This window comes from Halichoerus grypus, chromosome 5 (assembly GCF_964656455.1).
Source record: "Halichoerus grypus chromosome 5, mHalGry1.hap1.1, whole genome shotgun sequence".
Lineage (NCBI taxonomy): Eukaryota > Metazoa > Chordata > Mammalia > Carnivora > Phocidae > Halichoerus > Halichoerus grypus.
Genome location: NC_135716.1, coordinates 99,317,663 through 99,339,825, shown reverse-complemented (window position 1 = coordinate 99,339,825; position 22,163 = coordinate 99,317,663). Strand labels below are relative to the sequence as shown.

Below are 22,163 nucleotides of genomic sequence, written 5' to 3'. Positions count from 1 at the left end.
TTGTTTTATTTTGCTTTGTTTTGTTTTTTGATCAGCAGTCCCACACTGGTGTGACTCCGGCAATAGATTCAGATGAATTCATAGCATTTGGTGGGATTTTATTTATCACATTGGGTATGAAAGTCCCGACATACCACGTTAGCTGATTGCAACACTAGGGTGGTAAGACAAAGGGTGGTGCTTAGATGTCTTGTCTCAGTCATGGCCAGGGTGTAATGTGTCTCTTATTTAACTGACAAGTCTATACCTTGGCCCCGTATGCCGCAGTCCGTTCACAGCCTGCAGGGGTAATACCTCCTATTATGCACATTCATTCTGGGGTTTTGAATGAATATATTCTAAAATGCTCTCCTTGCCAACTCTAGTATCTAGAGTTTTAAAAGTGCATGAGTAATTAATTTTGTTTTAGAATTTTGCATTAATACCAAGAGAAATGCCTTGCTCTTTATTAATTTCCAGGTGTGAGTCTAAAGAAAACAGCAACCACTTTTCTTGAAATCACATGAATAATATTGGAGCAAGACTGTCTCGGTTGGAGACAAAAGCATTATATTTATGTCTCATGGTAATCTATCCGTTGGTTAATGGACCCAGAACCCTCTAGACAGTTCACAAATCCACATAACAGAGCAGATTTTTGCATTAGGATTCCTGACTTAGCTGAAAAATGTGAAAAATCAGATGCAGCCAAAGAGTTCCCTATTGATTACAAATGTGAGGATCAAGAGTAAGTTATTCCATCTAAGCAGCATTCATTTAAATTTAAAATGGTCTTTCCTGGTAATCTCATTTTGGTTAGTGGCATACAAATCAATTAAATTTTTAAGAGTATTAATTCCATCCTGTATGAGGGGCTTCCTATGACAGAATGGACATTGATACCCAGTCATATTTTGGAGTCTCTAACAGTGTGGGTGAATTTAGAAATATAAATGGAGCTTAAAGACAAAGTTGTAAGTAATTCTTACTTTTTTTTTTTTTTTACAAAAGAAAATAAGCAACTAGTAGTCTCTAAAAATAAAAATGGGAGTCAAATTTCCCAGCCTTGCCAAATTACTCTTTTTGCTCAAATACCAATTTTTTGCCTCTACCATTTGAGCATAGTACTCTAATAGTAGAGGTAGGTTCATAAAATATTTTAATACTCTACACTTTTTAAAAGAACCTTATAGGCATATAATTCATCAATTGTCCAGCTTCATATCTGGTCTAAAAATTTCCTATATATCACCCTGGACAGATAGACAGTTCCGGCTTGAACACATCCAAAAATGGAAAGTTCTTAATGTCCTAAGACAGTTGGAGCGAACACGTATGACCTAGCAGGTACATGTGAGTCAAAACTTAAAAGACAAAGTGCCTTAGTTAAACGGGTTTTTTGTACACCAGTCTTCACAATAGCTAAAAGTGGAAACACCCCAAAAGTCTACCGACAGAGAAATGGACAAACAAAATGTGGACTATACATACAATGAGATATTACTCAGAAAGGAATGAAATTCTGATACATGCTACAACATTGACGAATTTTGAAGATATTATGCTGAGTAAAACAAGCTGGATACAACAGGACAAATATATAATTCCACTTCTGTGAGGCACCTAGAATAGTTAAATTCATAGGGACAAAAAAGTAGAATGGTAGTTGCCAGGAGCTGGGAGAAGGGGGGAATGGGGAGCTACTGTTTAATGGATAGGGAGCTTCTATTTGGGAAGATAAGAGTTTTGGAGGTGGATAGTAGTGATGGTGGCACAACAACGTACGTGTTCAATTCCATTGAACTGTACACTCGGAAATGGTTCAAATGGTAAATTTCGTGTTATGTATATTTTGCTACATTAAAAACAACAACAAAAGGTGCCTTGGAAGAAGTCAGGAGTCCACAAGCATCTGTCTGTCCTTTCTCACTCTCTACTTCATCTGTGCCCCTTAGGTCTGACTCCTACTTTGTGCTACTGGCCTTCTTTTCACACATCAATCCTGGATGGATAGGCTCACTCGGTGTTTCCTAAGAGGAAAGTGGATGGACTTTGTTCAAAAGCCTTATCCCAAGGGAGGACTTCAGTTCCAGTGCATTTCACTATGTTTTTCCCAGAAGTCCTCATAACCCCTGAGCCCCAGATTCCAACTGTTAGCCCAGAATCCCAGTGTCTGGGGCATAGCCCTGTCTTCCTCCTTCCAATCTGGGGGTGCTAGAGACATAGTAAGTAGCCTGTAATCTCCCTCTCTTTTCTTGTCTTTGCTCTTTTTCTGGCACATCTTCCCCTACCTCATTTTCCTCTTATTTCCAAAACGTGTATTTAGTTTTAAAGTTTAAGATACAGTTGCTCTACCTGGATGTACGAAATGGCCTTCATTACAGTTGTTATTCCATATGTGTGTGTACATTTTGCATGCTCGGGAATTATCATGATGCCATGGGGTTTGGTCCTAATGTTCACTTTAATTCAGTTGGTTCACATTATACAATAAAATCTGACTAATTCTGAATAATGGGAGTTAGACTATAGGGGTTTCCTGAAAAATGAGAACCACTGACTATCTTTTAAAAGAATTAAATTTTCTTCCTTTTAAATTCCATGTGTATCATAAGCAAAGTAAATAGAGATTAATAGGTAAAATGAGATAAGGTATAGGATAATTATAGTTTAAAATATACTGGCATTAGAATGTAAAGAAAATGCCCTTAAACATATATTAGTTACTTGTTATATTCAGAAATTAAAAAGTACATTGATATGTGGCCAAATTGTTTTTTCTTTTATTGGTAGGATAACTTTCCTGAATGGTGGGATGATTTTCTCTCCTGATATTCTTTTTATCTCTTTGAGAACTTCTTCCACAAATTCTTCAGTGTTGTTGCCTCTCAGTATTAAATTTCTTGCTCTCTGTTCTTCTCCTTTCTCATAGTCTTTCTGGTATGATTTCAAGTTCTGCCTAGTTGCTATCATTTCTTCAATTTCAACCTTTCTGTGCTCTCCAAGCCTGGATTACTAGCTGACAACTGAACATTTCCATATCTCAGAATAAATTGAAATTCTAGATATTTTAAACCGAACTCAATCTCTACCTCCTTGTCGCCCACTTTTCTTGTATTCCCTATCTTTCTCTGGCCAGAAGCCCTTCCTTACTCTCCTATTAAAAGTAAGTAGTAACTAGTATTATTGAGCACTTACTATATGTCAGGTACTTTTATACAAAACAGCTGTTGGAAGTGTATTTAATTATATCCTCAGTTTACAGCTGAGGAAATATACTCTGAGTGATATGCAGTAACTTGCCTAAGAGTTCCAAGTGAAGACTCTGGCATTAAGACTACATGGCTCATACCTTCTATGCTGTGTTTTGCCAGTAGTCACTAAGTCCTATGACATCGTAATGTCTCTTGAATTTATCTCTCTTTCATATTTCCTCTCTACTATCTTAGTTCAAGTCATCAAAATTTCACCTGGAATATTCCGACTCTTAATATGCCTTCGGTTTCATCACTTTGATTCATTCTCTTTACTGCTACCAGGCCTTTCTTCCTCCCTTCCTCCCTTCCTCTCTTCCTTCCTTCCTTTCTCCCTTCCTTCCTTCCTTCCTTCCTCCTTCTTTTTTGACTGATTAAAAAAAAAAAAAACAACAAGACTAATCGTATCTGTCTCCTGCTTAAACTTTTCAAAGGCTCCACCTTGGCTTCCCAGTCATATCCACTCCTTAGCCCTTTATGGTCAGGTCCCCCACAGTCCTGCCCAGGATTGTGTCTCACCATTTATTTTCTTACACATCACTTCCAGGGATACCAAACTGCTTTAAGTTGTCAGTGGATCATGCATTCTGGTCTTTGTGCCTTTGCAAACACTTCTTCCTTTGCCCAGAAGTCCTCTCTTCTGAGCTCATTGCTATCATTCTTCAGAACTCAGGCTGAATGTCACTCCTCTGGGATGGTTAGTCCCCTCATCTTGTCATGCACCCCCAGCCCTACCCTCTGTTCCTGTGGTACTCTGAGCTTCTCTAAGCCTGCTTGGGACAATAACTGAATATTCTTGGATGATGATGTCCACTGGTGACCAGTGCAAGGAATACTCTGATTTGAAATCTCTTCCCCTGTGGCATTCACAACAATGTCCTAGTTTTTCTTTATCATTCCTTAGTTAATTACATCTTAAATCAAAGCCTCCTTACAGAAATACAAATATGTATCAGTCTGCCCTTTTCTTCTAAAACTCTTTCCAGTTAATTCAGGCACATGAGGGAATACTTGTCAGCTTTCTTATTCTTTCTTTCTCTCTTCCTCTCGTATCTTTTCATCTGAGTCAAGAGACAGCCCCAGTTACAGTCCATATATGCAAGTCAACATCTGTATCCAAGAAAAGAAAATCTGAAGTGTTGAAAAGTGACATTGACACAGTACACCAACAGCGTCCATCTGCAGTGTGTTTAAAAATTTCTAGAAGACCCTGTCAAATCTCTGTAATATTTCCATTACCTTCTCCTCTGTCTCAATATGACTTACTTTACCTCCTACATCACTATTAAAAATAAGTAAGAATATATTTCCTGTTAATTCACATTTATTAATTATTAATATGGCAACATACTGGGCTTCTACTATATTTTTAATTAAGAATATCTGTGGTGATTCAGCTAGAATATGGGTTACACAGACTTTTATGGGTTGACCTGGAAACTAATAACCATTTGGCAGAGTTTCTGTGGGAAACATGCCTTCCAGATTCTCAATAGCTGCCTTACAGACTTTGAGACTTAGCCCTTATGCAAGCTGTGGTCTTCTTACATTTGAATTTGTTGAAGTTTCTTTGCATATTTTCAGAAAATTTAAATTGTTTTCCATAGGTGCTTAGGGAACAATGAAAATGTACTGAAAAACGCATGTGTTTTAGAGTTAGACAGATCTGGATTTGAATTCCATTGCCACCCTTTATTTTTTCTGTATTAATGGATAGTTTTCTTAAGCCTCCATCTCCTCACCTGTAAAAGGAAGGTAAATCCTCCCAAGTTGCATGGGTCAGGGGGTTAGGGTTGCCAGGTAAAATACAGAACATCTAGTTAAATTTGAATTCCATGCAAACAATGGGTATTTTTAGTATAAAGTGTTTTTAGTATATAAAATTTTAGTATGAAATTATTCTTTGTTTATCTGAAACTTAAATTTACCTGAGCATGCTGTATTTTCATTTGCTAAATCTGGCAAACCTGTAGGGGGCGCAAGTATATCTGTGTGACACCCATAGATGTGTGATAAAGGAAATATGATGGAATTCCTTCTGCAGCCCTTAGCTACAGAGGTCAGCGATGCTGACCTGCTTGCTTACTGCTACTCCCAAATGATACCCTGGGCCTCAGCAAATTGCATAGTCATAGACTCCCCACCATTAAACCATCTAATGAGAAATCGTAATAGTTAGTCACCACTATGGGATTTTGTTCTTCAGAAACTATGTGATAGATGAAGTGACTTTTCAACATTCTATTTAATAATGTGATGGTATCCTTGAAGTTCAGCATAATATATAGGAATAAGTCGATGATACTTAAAGTCGTCAGCTATTATACATGGAAGAGACTGTAGAGGTCACCTTTGCTGCTCCTATTTATAGCCGTTAAGAAGCCTGACCCCCAGGGAATTCAACTCAGATTTGCACACAACTACATCCTGGCTGAGCCCAGGCTGGAATTTCAGCCCCCTGATTCCAACTTCAGCGGCTTTTCTCCCGCGGAGTTTCTCCTGCAGTGTACCCTAACTAATCCCTGCCATGACTTGTTAGAATACACTTGCATGCAGTGACAGGGTGGGATCCGTTTCATTTTCTCTGCATGGCACCTTGCCCGGGATCATTTGGATATATGGACATAATTGATAATTTGGTGCACCATAGTGCGTAAACATTGCCATCAATTTGGCCACTGCATTTTTAATCATATACTCATCTCTATTAAAATCCTCTTCTATGCATTAAATTGGATCACTGAATGTGATTATACAAAAATAATGACCTTATTCCCAGACGCTTATAATACACGTTTTCCCTATTCTTCAAGGTGCAGTGAGACACTATGGTTATCAAAGGTAGATTCTATTCTGATTCTCGTAACTACAACTTATTCAGTGATTCTTTGTTTTCAGTAACTTAGTAAAATTTAAATTATTCTTGGTTCAAAACAAATTCTAAAAATGACATCTATGAAACAAGTGGAAATTTGAACATTAGCTTTAAAGTGATGTTAAAGAATTATTAGAAATTCTGTAGTTACATTTAGAGAAACATGCTGATATATATGAATGTGCTCTTGGATTTGCTCCAAAGTTATACTGTGAGAAGAGGCAGGACTGGGTAGGAAATAGCTAAAACAAGATTGGCCATGAGATCATTTTTGAAGGTGGATGATGGGTACATGGAACTTTCATTATACTATTTTATCTGTTTTTATCTATGCTTGAAATTTTCCATAATAAAGAGTTAAAACTAGATTCCTGATTCCCAAACTCTAATCTGGTTATACAGAAATTAAATAAAACTATATCATGAAATGAAAGATTTCAATGCCCATATTTAGAGGACAGAAATAACATATGCCTTAATGTCCAATACTTGTTTGCTTTTTTTTCCCCCCTTCGTATTCATTTGGGAGAGTCACACATAATAGGAAGAACTTAGAACTGGAAACTCAAAAGAGTCTAATTCTGACAGGTCTCTGCCTTTGGTTAGTTGTATGACCTCAGGCAAGATACTTAATCTCTTTGGGCCTCAGTTTTCTCATTATGTAAAATGAGAACATTATACTGTGGTCTCATAGGGCATTAAGCTCTAAAATTGTTTGACTTGATGATATCACACACCGGCTTTCCAAGTCTACCATTAAGTTGGCTCATGGTGTGTTTAACCTTTATTCTGTCCTCATTAATGGAGCAATGGGCTCTATTCTGGGAACAACTGACTTTAACTTAAAGATATTAGGAATATGATAGCAAAAGGTTATATGCTTCCTATGGATCTCCTGTACATGAATTTATCTTTTAAATCCTGCTGAAATTAGTTGATATTTTTTATCACTATTATCCAGTCAACGAGTTATAGAAATTGTTTTCCACTTTGAAAAGTTGAACAATACCCTTGGTGTGGTGCTAAAATAAACTCTTTCAAAATTCAAAGGGTGTACCCTCATTTTAGGATTCCAGGATTTTCTTAATAATTCCATATTTACTCTCTCTATATCATTTTATTACACAGGTATATCCCTAGCCTTTTTGATGAAGTCTTTTATATATTCTCATGTAGCAGAATATTGTCCTCTTCACCAATTTTATTGTCTCTTTTTTGAACTGCTCCTAGTTCCATAGTTTGGCATACATTATGCATGTTGTGTTTATGTCATTTTTTTTCAAACAAAGGTGAGACTTTTGAATATGTGAAGTGCAACCCTAACTCACTGCAAACCTGCATGTTTGTAACTTCTACCCAAGGATTCAATTTCATTGCAGTCCTATAATCATTGCAAAACATCTGCTTATGAGAAATATGCACTGGGTATTACTTTATAGTGATGCTAAAAGTATTATCTCAATGTCACATCAAAATTCATCCATTCCACAAATGTTTAATGAATGTCTTCTAGGTGTGTTAATTTTGAAAAGGGATCTCACAGGAAAGAAGGCTTAGAACAAATTACCAGAGGACACAGATTTCCAATTTTAAACTGATTTATTCATCAGAAAATGTTACTAAGAGACACTTACTTATTCATACACACAGTCTTCCTCTTGCACAGATACTTCAAAATTACCATAATTAATTCAGAGTCCCAACTCTGGCCCTCGTGAAGTGAAGTGACTATTTCAGTGAAGCCGTAATGGAATATCTTTATGAAATCCATTATCGCTTTTCAAAACAAACGCTCTCTGCTTACTCAATATCTTTGTGATAATACATTTTATCAATCAATAACCTTCTGGACCAGGATTTGTGTGTTTGGTCTTTGTGAAATGATGGTACTTCTATTCAGAGTCTTTCAGAGCTAGCTTCTCTTTGATCCTGGTGGAATGATGGGGTCTTCCATCAACCTGTTAGAAGTACTTGACATGGTAAGTCATATGATCCTTTCCTTTTTTAGTTAGATACATACTCTAGTACCATGTCGGGTTCTCAGGCACTGTACCCATTTCTTTCTTTCACTGCTGTCTCTGACTGACACATTAGTGTGGCTCCTTTGTTAGCTAACTCATTCATGCATGCACTCATTCATTCATTCGCTCGTTCAATAGACAGTTTTTTTAACATTTTTTTCTTTAATCCGCTGTGTGCTAGGTAAGTGCAAGAGTGACAAAGATAGGGGCGCCTGGGTGGCTCAGTCGTTGGACGTCTGCCTTCTGCTCAGGTCATGATCTCAGGGTCCTGGGATTGAGCCCCCGCATCGGGCTCCCTGCTCAGTGGGGAGTCTGCTTCTCCCTCTCCTTCTGCCCCTGCTTGTGTTCCCTCTCTCGCTATCTCTCTCTGTCAAATAAATAAATAAAATCTTTTTTAAAAAAACTCAGCAATCTCCATTTTCAAAATAGCATATTTCAAAATCTGGTAATCCTCGGTAGCGTATCCTCTAATCATGTGCTGTGTGGTTGAGTCAGGACACTATGCACCATCTTACTGTGTCTTCAGTTTTTTTCTGAGGGTACTTTCACGAGGATTATTTCGTGAGGATTCCCATCAGTACATTAGGGGAAGGTGTTTCCAGGGGAGAGTTCTGACCACATCATTCTCCATTCTTTCTTGCCCAGCCCTTTGAAGATTCTTTTGTTTCACGGTCTTTTTAAGACTCTTTGATGAGGAAACTTTTCAAAGCCTTTTTAAGGTTAAAAGATTTTAGGGCCACTGCTTGCCTCTTGTTCCAGTAGTCCTCTGCTTCTTCACATAACTTGTGGATGTGAAGGAGGGCTTGATTTCTCATTTCAAAAATCAGTTGTCTTTCCTCTATGACCCCTTCCTATCACAGTCTAAGGTGACAAATCTGTTTTCTGTCTCAAATGTTTTCCCTTTTTCATATAAATAGAATCATACAGCATGTAATATTTTGAGATTGGCTTCTTTCACTTAAAATAATGCCTTTTGTGAAGGCATGTGAAGATACATTAAATGTATCTTAACTGCAAACATTTCAATACAAATTTAAAATTATTCAACATGTCTACTATTTTTAAATGAAAAAGATCTTAGATCCTTACACCCTGACCCTCCATATCCCTCTTTTTTTTTTTTTTTTTGCTACCCTTGTCTAGAATTTTGATTCTACAGTTTAAAACATAGTAATATTTCTTTGTTTTTGCAGATAATTAAATTTAGCAAGAGTTTGCCAATTCCTTTGATTACTCATATTCGTTTTTGCATCATTCTATCCCACTGCATTTACTACTTTTTAAAACTGAAATGCATTCCTTAATCATTCTTTCAGTAAGGATCTATGAGTACTAATTTTCCTTAGTCTGAATAAGTCTTTTTCTCCCCCTATTTCTTTAGAATAGCCATAGACCCAGAGAGAGAATTCCAGATTGACGGTTACTTTCCATCCATCTTTAAAGAATATTTTCTATTGTTTCTTGATACCTACTAATACAATTTTACTTCAAATTTTATCAATATTGAGGGGTTTTTTTAGATAATCAATTTTTTTCTATGAAATATATATATAATTATATATATAGTTATAGTTATATATGTTTATATATTTTATATAGTTTTATTTTTAATTTTTCAGCTTGGCCTTTGCTATATACTTTCAGTATTTGCTTTTGTTCAGTTTTGGAAATTTTTATCCATTCTTTTTATTCTATGCTTTGAATTCTTTTTTGAAGTAGACTTGAGAGTCTCGACTGATCTATGTCTCTTAACTGCGTTTTCATATATTTTTTTAAAATATTTTTATCTTCCTGCATTGCATTTTGGGTGAATTTCTCAATACCATGTTTCAGTTCACTAATTCTTATCATTGACTATCTAAAGTTTATTCTACTAAACAAGCCTTAGGGGCGTCTGGCTGGCTCAGTTGGTAGAGCATGTGACTCTTGATCTTGTGTTGTGACTTTGAGCCCCACGTTGGGTGTAGAGATTACTTAAAAATTTTTAAAAATTAAAAAATAAACAGGCTTTGTATTTACAAAATTCAGTATCTCTGTTGTTGATATTCAAGAGTTCTAGTCTACTTACTCTTCTTAGCTACTTTGTTTGTATTTTGTGATACAGTTTTCTTTTTATTGATGCTATTTTCCTGTATCTTTTTTAAAATCCTAAACATTTTTATGTTGAAATTATCATATGTTCTTATTGCTTTCATCTGGAACACACTTTATATCCCACTTGTTGATTTATTTGGTTGGAATTTTTAGCATTAATTGTCATCACTTGTTTTAGAGTTTTGGACTGAGGGTGATGGTGAATTAAAGATGGTCACAAATTACTTGACACTACTTTCACCGAGTGGTAGATCTATATCTCTTCCTTAATTTGGTGGGATCTGTAACTATTTTGACAAAGATGCAATGGGGGTGATATTGAGCCAGTTTCTGGGGACTTCCTATCTCTTTGATGGCCCTGAGCCTTTAGGTAAAAAGTCCAACTACCATACAAATGACTGTGGAAAGGCCCTGAGACTACATGGGAGTCAAGGGAGAAGAGTCAAGGGTACCCTGGTCTTCCATCTGTCCCTCCTAATGAATCAGGCATGTGAACAAATTTTTCTCTGCCCCTCTTATTTCCTTAGCCACCATCGGAATACCATCAAGTGACCGTAATTGACACCAGGTAGAGCAGAAAAATCGCCCAGCTGAGGCCTGCTCAAATTCCTGACCCCAAAATTATGAGATGTAATAAAATATCAGTTGGTTTAAGCCAGAGTTTTAGAGTACTGTGTTACACAGCAATTAATAATGGAAACATGACCTTTTCTTGAATCTGACTGTTTTGCTGCCTCCTACCCACTCTCCCAGAATCTCTGTACACGCTCATCTTGGTTTTGGGATACTCCACTAAATTTCACCGCTCTACCAGTTGAGACCTAGGCTTTCGGGTCAGTGTCTCCAGATGATACTGAAGATACGGCAGGAGGAGCCACTGAGCCAAAAGCAGCTCTGCCCAGGGATTGTGCTGTGCTTGCTTCGTCCTGACTCCTTAGGTCTTCAGCTTCACAGAAACACCCACTTTTATTCTTGAGCCACCTTTCAAGCTGGAGAGAGCCATGGTTGTCTATAGTTTCTTGTTTTGTATGGGCAGTTTTAATTCCAGCTACTGTACAAGAGCTACCTACCCAGTTACATTTGCTGGTTTCCAGACTTGAAACCCAGTAAACTTTCAGATTCGCCCCCATTTACTCTTCATGTTTCTTTCGTTTCTGACCCCAGTGGTTTACCTTATTTGGGAGCTCAGCCATGTCTTTTTTTTTTTTTTTTTTTTTTTTTTTTGTGCTCTCTCCCTTTTCTTCTTTTCCTTTCTGTCTATCACCGTGATTTTTCTTTCCGTTTTTTAAAGTAAACTTTTGGTTTTAGAAGAATAGTTATAGATTTACAGAAAAACTGTAAAGAGGGTAGTTTCTATATATCTGTATCCAGTTTCCATTATTCTTAACATCTCAAATTAATAGAGAAGTTCCTCACTACGAATGAAGCAATATTGATGTATAATTATTAACTAAAGTTCATAATTTATTCAGATTTTTTGAAGTTTTTACCAAATGTCCTTTTTTAGTTCCAGGATCCCATCCAGGATACCACATTACATTAGTTGTCATGTCTCTGTAAGGTCCTCTTGGCTGTGACAGTTTCTCAAACTTCCCTTGTGTTTGATGACCTTGACAGTTTGAGGAATGACTGCTAAGGTGTTTTGTAGACTGTTTCTCAGTTAGGATTTGCCTGATGTTTTTCTCATTCTTAGACTGGGGTTATGTATTTTTGGTAGGAAGACCACAGAGATAAAGAACCATTCTGATCACATCATATCAAGGCTACATACTATGAGCGTGACTTATCCCTGCTATGGTTAACCTTGAGCACCTGGCTGAAGTAGTGTTTGTCAGACTTTTGTACTATAAAGTTGTTCTTTGATCCCTCTTTTATACTGTACTCTTTGGGAGAAAGTTACTGTGCATAGCCCATACTTACAGACCAGGAGCTCCTTCCACTTCCTTGAGGGTAAAGTATTTATATAAATTGTTACAAGTTTGACCATTGGGAGCTCTTTCAGTTGGCTCCTGGGTCCCTTTGACGTACACCCATCTGTGTGTGCGTGTGTGTGTGTGTTTTAGCATTTCTTTACTTGCTGCCACTACAAGATGCCCTAGGCTCAGCTTGTATACTTCCTACCCCAACCCTAGAATCAACCATTTACTTTCTTAATTTTTGAATTCTAGGATACCTGTATGGTGGTTTCAGAATATCTAGCATTTCTATTTTCTTCTTTCTTAGAGTTTACTCTCTCTGCTTACATTGCCTATTTTTGCATGTTGTCTGCTTGTTCTATTAGAGCCCTTAACATATTAATCATAGTTATTTGAATTCTCTGCCTGATAATTCCGTCGTATCTGAATCTGATTCTGATGCTTCTTTTGTCTGTTCAGACTGTGTTTTGCCTTGCCTGTTGGTATGCCTTGTGTTTTTTTGTTAAAAGTCAGATTTGGTGCACTGGGTAATAAGAACTGAGGTAAAAAGGCCTTTAGTGTGAGTATTTATATTAATCTGGCTAGGACTTGAGCTGTATTTAATGTTTGCTGTAGGAGTAGGTACAGAGGCTTCAAGTTTCTTTAGTATTCTTATTTTTGTTTCCCTTCTTGATTTTGGGCTTCCCTAACTACTCCTTCTCAGAAAGAAAATGAATCTTGGAGCTCTTTCAACTATGATTCACTGTTTTTATCCAGCAGCGCTATTATGATGGTAAGGTGTCAGGAAGAGGGAGTTCTAGGATCTTCTGATTAAATCTTTCTTTCAGTGGACATGTCTTTTCAGGTTGTGACCTTCAGAAGTGTTTTTCTCATGGCCTAGCTTTTCCCCACCCCCACCTCTTGCTCCATTCCTGGCTGCATCCCTATTTCTCAAAGCCCTTGCCCCTATTGACTATGTTTTTTCCTCTTTTAGGTGAGCTAGGAAGTTTAGAGGGGGCTGCAGTGGGGGCAATGCCCTTCCTCCAGCTGGAGTAATGCCCTGACAGTCTTTTCCTGAACATTAAATCTTCTATGGAGGAGGCTCTGGGCACATTGCACATAGACTATCTTCCCTTCCCCTACCAGCGTCAGAGGGAATCTTTGGAATGAGAACCTGGTGGGATTCCTGGAAATAAAGCTTATGGAAGTGTGGGGACCCCACTAAGGCTCGGGTCCCCAGAAGTGTCTCACTCTTATGCTAGTCACACTCAGCCTCCAGCAATCCATCAACAGTCCCTTTTTTGTGTTCCTATAAGCTTATGGCTTCAGGGGCTTCTGCCCCAGGTATGTGGATCTAAGCAGCGTCTCTCTGGATATGACTGTCTCCTGAAATTTCAGCATGGTGGTTTCCCATGCAATCACAGTTCTCTGATAGATCCAAGAAAAGTCAAAAGTTTTTAATTTATTCGGTTTTTCCTTTTGTAAACATGGGAGTAATGACTTCTAAGCTCTTTACATGTGAGAGCTAAAACCACAAGTTGGTCATTCTTATTTAAAAATTTTATAGTAATTTTTATAATGTATCTGTTATTGTTCAGTGTTTGGACTGGAATGCTGAGCCTCAAAGTGTGAAATTATAATGCCCCCTTGACCACAAATCCTGAATACTTTCTTTAAAATTCTCTTGCAGTGTATAAAGCAGGCTTTTTGCTAAGCTGTTTTATCAGTCTAATATATATACAGAAATGTGCACAAATCATATACAGAACAATGAATTTTTACAAACAGAAAGTCATCTATACAACTACCACCCAGATGAAGAAACAGAACATTATCACTGTGCCCAGAATACCTTTCATGCCCCATTCAATTACCTTTTACACTTTGAGCACCTGCCCCCAGTCCCAAAAGATAACTACTGTCCTGACTTCTTATAACATAAACTAGTTTGGCTAGTTTGGAACTTCATATAAATGGAACCCTACAATATGTGTACTTTCATGTCTGACTTGTTTGGTTTAACATTATGTGTTTTAGATTTATCTGCCTTAATGTATGTATATTGTTCATTTTCATTGCTCGTTTTGTGATTATATGACAATTTATTTGTCCATTCTACAGTGAATGTGGAGTTGGGTAGTTTTCCAGGGCTGTTGGAACTTTCTAGTACATATATTTTTGGTGAACATGTATATGTGTTTCTCTTAGGTGTATACCTAGGAGCGTAATTGCTGGTTCATAACTTATTCTTACTTCTGGCTTTCCTAGACACTGACAAGTAGTTTTCTGAAGTGGCCATACCTATCATCCCTCATGTTGGACCCCCCACGCCCCACCCAGCAATGCATGAGAATTCTGGGTGCTCCTTATCCATACCAACATTCAATATCTCACAATTTTTTCACTTTTGCTATTTTAGAATATATCTAGATTATATGCTAGAGCATATCTAGATATTTTGCTGTAGTTTTAATTTTCCATTCCCTGATGGGTAATAAAATTGAGCATTTTATGTTTTCTGAGTATTTGAAGGTACCATTTATTATGATGAACTTTTAATCAAGTGTGTCTCCCTAGTTAGACTGTGAATTCTGTCTAGGCGGGGCTCATATCATTCACCTTTGCTTCAAAATCTGCTGCAGAGTTTTTTTTTTCCTAATGTGCTTTTCATGAGGTGTTACATGGATGCCTCCTTAAGGGAATGAATATGGGGCTTTCAGCTTCTGGACCTGAAGTTGCACGTGGTAACCATCTCAAGCATTATTCCTGGAGAATCAAGTATATAAGTTTTGGATTTTAAGCATTTTTAAAAATCTTAATAAATATTTGTTCAGCGCCTACTCTGTATTGGGTTGCAGGAGATCATATGAGTGAATCAGAGGTAAGTCCTTTACTCAGGGAGCTTTTAGATTATGTACCAGCCTAGCTTAAGTGCTGACTTCAGATGAGCCTTCCTTAAATAAAAGTCCTTGGCTCTGTTCTCCCATCTTTCTGGTGCAACTGGATGGGCAGAAGCTGATATATAGCACTTTAAGCATATGAACACGGAGGCCACTTGGAAATTTGATCTTGAGAGATTTCTGCCTTATAATTTTCCAGAAAAAAAATTTTTTTTCACTGACATTTTTTTTCAAAAGTGGTATGGAGCATGTTTTAGAGATGAAAACATCCAATTACTTGGTTCCTAATTTCTCATGTGTCCTGGCCAATCATAAGTGTCAGTATGGGCTTTATGAAAGAAATCCTCTTCTCTGTCTGACACAGCTTTATTATCCTCTATAATAGTGGTTCCGTGGCCTCCACCTGAAGAGACACTCTTCCTAGCAGTAACTATGTTACCTAGAGATTTCATTTTGCTTCAAACACTTTCCCGTTTTCCTCCTGTATCTCTGAAAAATTCCTCTATGGAACCAGATACTTTATGCAGTTGATATGCATGCCGAAGAAATGACTTTCACATTGGCAATAACCACCTTCTAAAGGAAGAATACTAGAACTGTGAAGGAGATGGTGCAAAGCCAAATTTTTTATGGTGCTTAGTGTGAGATCTCATCATGCACTTCTTTATGTATTTTTAAGAATCTCTTCGTTCCGCTTTTTCATCAACTTCCGCTTCAGAAATTAAGGACAAAAATGGACTCTTCCATGGAGAAACTGTACATATGCTTAGTATCTGGGGTATAAATGTTAGCTGTTTTAATTTTTTTTTAAGATTTTATTTATTTATTTGACAGAGACAGCAAGAGAGGGAACACAAGCAGGGGGAGTGGGAGAGGGAGAAGCAGGCTTCCCGCTGAGCAGGGAGCCCGATGCGGGGCTCGATCCCAGGACCCTGGGATCATGACCTGAACCTAAGGCAGACGCTTAACGACTGAGCCATCCAGGCGCCCCTTTAATTTTTTTAAATAGTCAGGATGGTTCAAAACTTTTTGCCTACTGAAGACAAAGTGACAAGAGCATCGAGAGTTACAATGCTGGTTCCCGTGACTGGGCTGCCGTTGCTTCTGGTGTCCACAGGAGAATGGTTTCTGCGGGGCACCCCACTGCCCACCTCCTCATCTTGTGGGGGGACAGACAGAGCTGATGCTGACATCCTGAAGATGAGAAAGAATTGTGTGTTCTCTAGAGACCTCAAAGCATTAAGGTCAGACTCTGACGCATGCAGAAGTTGGGGGAAGGCTTCTTTGCTCACTTCAGTGTTAACCTTTACCATATATGTCCCCAAGCAACACAGCAAGGGAACTCTCATTTTTCCACTTGTTGTCCCTACCTCTATTCCCAGAGAGCTGGCTCTGAGGCATAGAAGTGACCAGCACTAGGGGCACTCAGATCCTTCTCCCCCTTCCACTCAGGCTTTCTTCCTGGGTTAGGCTTGTCTGCTTTATGTCCCCTTCCCTTGGGCCATTCATCTCCCTCCTAGAAGGTGCTTTAGTCTCTCGGGCAGATGGGCTTGGGTGGGGGCTTACCCTCCGGTTCGTCCGACAGACTGCCTGCCCTCCGCAAGGCTCGCAGCTTCTGCCGGTTTTTTCCGGGACTCCAGCACCACTACCACCCCCATACCCCCGCCCACATGCCACAGCATGTATTTGTGAGATTCTTGTTCTAGCTGATAAATACAACTACTTAACGAAAACAGAAAACATTCCCAGTTATTCAGGATCCAAACAAATAAAGCTAAAATTTTACATTTTGTGTTTGTAAGCTGCTTTTTGCTATCACAAACTCTTCTGTTAACCTTCTGCTTGCCGTTTATTCTTTGCTGCATTCTGTTTCTCCTCACTCTGTTCAACTGCAAATACCCTCGTGGCATTAACCCCAGGTCCTCAAGCCCCTATGCTGGCCTGTCCCCTTTGAAACCTTACCTACTGCTTTGATTACCACTATGTGCTAATTAACCCATTCACTTTTGGTGGGTCACAAATTTTGACATTTTTGGGGTCCGTTCAGTAAATGTTCTTCAAGAGACTACTCTATGCCAAGCACTGCAGTCATGTGGATATGCCTCAGAGTATATCCTTGAGGGAGGCAGAAAAGGAAGCCCATCATGATGTAATGGTGACTTATGGCAGAATGTAAAAGGTGGGAATGGAGCATCTGTGGGGGTGACTCAACCTGGACAGTTAAAAAGGTCTGCTTGTGTTGACTCTTGTTTCTCCTTGGCTCAGTACTTATTCGTTCATCACCTTCTCCTGGTGACAGCCTGTGACCTTGGTTGAGCCAATTAGTGCACCCCATCCCACTTCCCACAGTAATAGGCCCAGGAATAGACATATGACCTAAGGTGGACCAACTGAAGACATTTCCCTGGAACTTTCCTTAGAGTTCTCTTTTCTCTCTGATCAAGAAGCACTCGCTTGCAACCATGTTGCTACCACATGAAGAAAGCCTGTCTGTAGGAGCAAGGAATGAAGCCATTATATTGGGAGACGGGGCAGGAGTCCAGGGTCCAGAGAGGGATCTGACGAGAGGTGAGTCATCCAACTGGGCCATGCCTGAGCCCTGCTCCATGGTGGTCCCCTCTGTTAATACATCCTTCTTTTCTGTTTCATTTGGTTGAGCTTTTAAGTTGGATAGGTTAGGATTTTAATCAATTGCAACTAAAAGAGGTGTGATTTAAATATTTTCTAAAGGAGATGATGCCAGAGTTTCATGTCAAAGGAGGAGGAGAGGAGCATGCCAGGAAGGAGAAGCACTTTGAGCAAAGGCTGCAGTAATAATGTAAACAGGAACAGTGGGGACGTTTCTGATGGGGAAGGGAAATCGGTTGAGAGGATGTGAGAGAAGTAGTCAAGCACAGGAGTTTGGAGTTTTACTCTGAAGACCATAATAAAATAATGCATTTTAGAATGATGGTTTGATGCCCATACTTAATAATACCCTACTGAACACTAGAAATACGCTAAGAGTGGATTTCAGGAACACTCATTACACGAAAAATAGTAACTGTGTGAACAGATGACCTGTTAATTAGTTTGACTATAATAATCATTTCACTATGGGTATGCATATCAAATCATCATTTTGTACACGTTCAATATGTACAGTTTTTACTAAAAAATATATTTTAACAAAAGAAATATGACTTGGGCACCCTAATCTTGTTTCACTCACAGTCATCTGGAGAATGATCGGGAGTGGGGCAAAACCAAAGGCAAGGAGAAAAGGTAAACATCTCTTGGGGCACTTGAGTCAGAAATGACAAAGCCCTGGATTAGGGTAGTGGCTCTGGGGACAGGGAAAGGGGTGGCTATAAGAGGGAATAAAGAGATAAAACTTCCAGGATGGGGTTACTGTGTAGATGTGGGCAGGTAAGGGACAGGGGTGGAGGCGCCCCTCGGCTAAGATGGGGAATGCAGGAGGCAGACAAGGTCTGGAGGAGGATGAGGCATTCACTTGGAGTGCCCAGGAACTTAAGCTACCCTTATGTCACTGCCAGATGAATCTTAATAAAATACTATTTTCAATATAGTTCTTCATCTGTGAAAAGGTTGTGCAGGGAGGATAGGTTTAGATTAGTTGATCTTTAAGATTTCTTCAAGTGAGTTTTTAAAAAAAGAATTGATTATATGTCACTGCCAAGGAATCCACACAAAAGGTTCAAATTCTAACCTCTCTTCCTGACTCTTAAGCCTTCCATTTTAATTTGGCCCCATGTGCCTCCCTAATCTTGTTTGTAGCTGCTTCCCATGCCATACTCTGCTCTAGGGAGAGCAGTACCTTCCATGCCCCTGAAGATGCTAAATTCACAATGCTCTCTATTCTGGAATGCCCTCTCCCATTTCTGTTTATCCGGTGGCTTAGCTCAGCTCATCCTCCTTCCTTTGGACTATACTCTGTTCTGTAGCCTTTGTGTATCTTTTCCAAACATCCACTTATACTCCACTGTTACTATGCAATGCAATCACTTAAACATATTCTCTATCATTTAGAGTCTTAATTATTTTACATATGTTAGTTTGCATAGTCTACTGAACCTAGTGCTTCTGAAAGATCTCTGGTGTCTGGAAAAGTGCTGGGTGAGTGGCAAAAGCATCATATAAACCAGTTATATGTGGTCTTGACCTCTGCTGGAATCCTGTCCCACTCCTACTTTGTCCAAATTCCATGAATACATCCTCTAAGTTGAAGTTTAAATTTTGTCTCATCTAAGCCCCAGACTGAATTAGTAGTCACTCTCTTATCATATATACATATATAAAATATGCAATACATATCACAGAGAAGACATTTCTGAGCATGTATAGGTATATATATTTGAATATATGAACATATTTCAGTCATATTATTTCTCAAATAATCTGAACCAGCAGCTCTAATAATACCTATAAGAGACAAACCTGTTCATTTTAATATCTTTAAACCACCACACCCAGTGCCATTACTACTTGACCCTTGGAAAGATTTTTGTGGACAAGAGGATCTCATATCCATATCCATGGAGTCCCATTGGCACATTGCAGCGTGAGGAGATGGCTGAGCTCGTCCAGGGAATAAGCCCATCAGCTGACAGAAGGCAGGTGATGAGATCTCTCACCAGATTAAAAAGGGAAGGGCAGCAACTCATTAGGAAACACAGAGATGTCTGCTTAATTACTTGAAAAATGTCTGAGCCAGTACATTTTATGACACCTGGAGGGTATAAACATGCCCATAAATTTAATTAATTTTCTTTCTTCTTTCATTGTACCTGTATGGCCTAAAGGAAAAGAAGTCTAATGAAAGTACAATGAGGCACTTCTGCTGGACTTCCACAATTCATTTGGGCAATATTCAGAAAATGAAATACTGAATTTCCCATCAGATTATGGGGAGAAATGTATTTGGAAAAATGCAGCCCAGCAGTGAAATTATACCCATGTCAAATTCTGATCAATGGTTCCCTCAGCTTTATTTCCAAAAAGAACTTAAATCTCTTTATAGATATATTAAAATATATTTAATACTTATAAATCTCTAAGTAGAAAATCAGCACTAGATATTATTGTTTTCCTGGAGGAAAGCATTATGTGAGAACTAGAAGGCTTATGGGTTGGTCAAACCCTTAGACCAAGTAATCCCATTTGTTCTCTATTGCGGTGGCATAACCCACACGTTTTTTTTTGTTTTGTTTTATTTTTTAAAGATTTTATTTATTTATTTGACACAGAGAAAGACAGCGAGAGAGGGAACACAAGCAGGGGGAGCGGGAGAGGGAGAAGCAGCCTTCCCGCGGAGCAGGGAGCCCAATGCGGGGCTCGATCCCAGGACCCTGAGATCATGACCTGAGCCGAAGGCAGTCGCTCAACCAACTGAGCCACCCAGGTGCCCCAACCCACACGTTTTTTGTTAAAAAATTTTAAATCTATGATATTGCTGTTTTATTAGTTATGAAGTCAGTAGTAAGGAGTATTTTTAAATACTCTTTGTGATAATGTGATATCACTTCATGAGTGCTGACTATTTGCCAGAGACTATACAAAGTCAGAGAACTTTGCATTAATTTTATCGTGAATCCTCATAACAACACTGCAAGGAAAGGATTATCCCTTTCAAAATGACTCCCAGAAAGATTAAGGGACTTACTCAAGGTCACATAGCTAGTAAGTGTTGAAATCTGGATTCAAACTCAGATCCTTTTGGCTCTAAAATCTGTGCTCATTTAATTTTGTTATGTGAACAGTAATGTTAAGCCACTTTTCTCCTTGTTAATTCAATGTCACTGAACGTATGAAAAGTCCATAGACATGTCTTGTTTTCTTAAAAGAAAATCTTGACATTATTGAGCTTTGAGTAGTGAATTATTCATTGAATCTTCTGGATTTAGCCCGAACAAGCTCCTTCCCAAGAATTTACAGAAGAAAACTCCAGCTGCGTATGATTCCACTTAATCTGAAATATATTTGCTTGTGTCCAGTAGTTTCTACAGAAAGCAGAAAAAGCCTTCTTAGCTTCTGTGGTATAGGGCAAAGGAGAAAGAAAACATTGCATATTGAGTACCAGCTCTGTGCCCCTTACATGCTTGGCATTTCGCATGTATTAACTCACTTGAAGTGAGTTACATGGGTAATGAAGGTGCCCATTCAGAGGCAATGCCCACTGGGAACACCCCAGGGCAATGCTCCCCTTTACCTTAAATTCTGCTGTTAAAAGCCATGGTGGTGAATGCCAAGCTTCACAGCAGAACATATTCCAGAGTGATTTGAAAATTGTTGGTAGATAAAAGTGAAATAAAATATTTTCATTTTAGCTGTTAAATTCCTTATTCTGTCATGAAATACTGTAGTTAGTGCTGTTTTCAGTTTTAATCTCTTGTAAACTCATTGACTGTTAATGTTTAGTGGGCTCATTAATTTGAATCGATCTGATTTTGCACAATCAAGCCCATTACACTTGTTTCAATTTTTTGCATCATGGCTCCAACATCTGGAAGCTATGAAAAGCACAACAGCTTGTCTAAAGAGACAGCCACAAGAAATCATGTTAAAGGACATATATTAAGACTTGGCTAACCATAGGCAATAAAGCTTCAGCCATGCTACATCTCAGACAGAAATACAGACTAAGGCCGGAGCATGTGTGGAAGGTAGTACCTAAAGCCGTACTTGGAAATTTCCCCCAAACAGATTCTTCGCTCAGTACGTGCTAAGCCCTCCCTTCCCTTCACCCTGCCTGGTTTATCCTCCTGGGCCACTTACTAAATTAGCTACGACTAGTTCCTCAGTGACATTTTGGACCCAATTAGGTGTAGCGGACAAATTCCTGTGGCAGAGTCAGAAATAACCTCAGTATTCAAGATTCTCAACCGTCATGCGTGCCTCAGTCTGACTCTATGCCTTTATGTTTTTTCTGATCATTATTCTTTGAAGAAGCTAGTAGACAAATAATTTTGCCTTTGAAAGTGGAACATTTTAAAAAGAGCCAGCCTGTGATTTTATGCCAGCCGTAGCAAGGGGGAATTAAAGGACCAAATTCATTCACAGTTTTGCATACATTTTAAACCTTGATTTAGATTAACAGATGTTTATGTTTCTTGCCATTTAAAATATATCCTTTATATATGATCCAG

At 38.5% G+C, this 22,163-nt stretch overlaps 1 protein-coding gene across 11 annotated transcripts in view; it reads left to right on the top strand.

Annotated features, from left to right (window-relative positions):
• NTNG1 (netrin G1) overlaps positions 1-22,163 on the top strand; it is a 315,517-nt gene that overhangs the window by 54,584 nt on the left and 238,770 nt on the right. The gene's annotated exons all lie outside the window — the stretch shown is intronic.